The following is a 1,127-nucleotide window of genomic DNA, read 5'->3' as shown; positions in this document are numbered from 1 at the left end:
AAAGAGGTAGTCGCCATGCGACCCGCATTTACTCGTTTAAGACACGCACTGCTTTTTTTTTTTTTTTCAAGCGAAGCTTATGAGTTACAGATTTCGGTGGCGTTGGCGTTGTACGCCACCGCCACCGAAATGCGGCCCTCGAAGGTGTGCCGGTCGCATGCGTACTTGTACGCGCCCTTTTCCAGTAATCGATGCTCTCTCGATCGCGGGCTTGTCGGCCAGTGCAGCCGTTTCTGATATAGCAATCTGATCTTTTAACGAGGTCACTCGTCACTTCGCGTTGCCACGTTTCATTGTTGCCTGGATACGAATGCATGACCTTCGTTGTTGCCTGTAACAACTGAAGGGTCGCGCTGCTAAGCATGTGGATGAAGGTCCAATTCTCGGCATGGATGAAGGAAATGGTTAGGAGGGAGCATTGCACAATGCAATAGAAACAAAGAAAAGTAGCAGGTCATGCACGCGCATGTCAAGCTTCGCTTGCCCCAATTTCACCGTTTGGGGAAGGGCTCCTGTTTCTTTTTTTTGTTTTTTTTTTCTACATTTAGAGGTTGACAACTCTTGGGGAGAGAGTTTTAATTTCTTTGCCTCACGCAGTAACCAGCTCATTCTACTTCACTGCTTGTGAGAATTTTCGGCAGCGGCGCAATTACAAATGCGATGCCTTTTTTTTTTTTTTTATGACTAGGATATTCGTCAAACACGCAGTCTTGTCAAAAGGTAATGCGGTTAGGCGATTGGTCTCATTATGTATACCATATTTCGGTTTCCCTGTGTTACGCAAACGCCAGACATGCCAAAACTCTCCGCACATACTTTGTTATTGCATTCCTGACGTTGCCGATTGGCTCCGCCGTTGCAACCGTGCAAGCGATACATGCAGCGAGTCTTAGATATGCCTCGTTGGAAGATAATATGTCACATCTGTGCAACAGAATAAAGGTAAAGATTTTTTGTTGTCCGCGCTTTTGTTTTACGATAACAGCCTAAAGGTAGTGTTTGCGCACAGTTTTATGAAGCCCTTTGAATGACGGCTGCTTTGTCTTTTATGTGACTCCGCGATGGGTAATCGCGCGAGAACTTACAATAGCGGTTGCAAATTATAATTTGTACTGGCCTGCGTGGTC

The sequence above is a fragment of the Rhipicephalus sanguineus genome, chromosome 4 (assembly GCF_013339695.2).
Source record: "Rhipicephalus sanguineus isolate Rsan-2018 chromosome 4, BIME_Rsan_1.4, whole genome shotgun sequence".
Classification (NCBI taxonomy): Eukaryota; Metazoa; Arthropoda; class Arachnida; order Ixodida; family Ixodidae; genus Rhipicephalus; species Rhipicephalus sanguineus.
The sequence above is the reverse complement of the archived record's forward strand: the minus strand, read 5'-3'. Positions refer to the sequence as shown.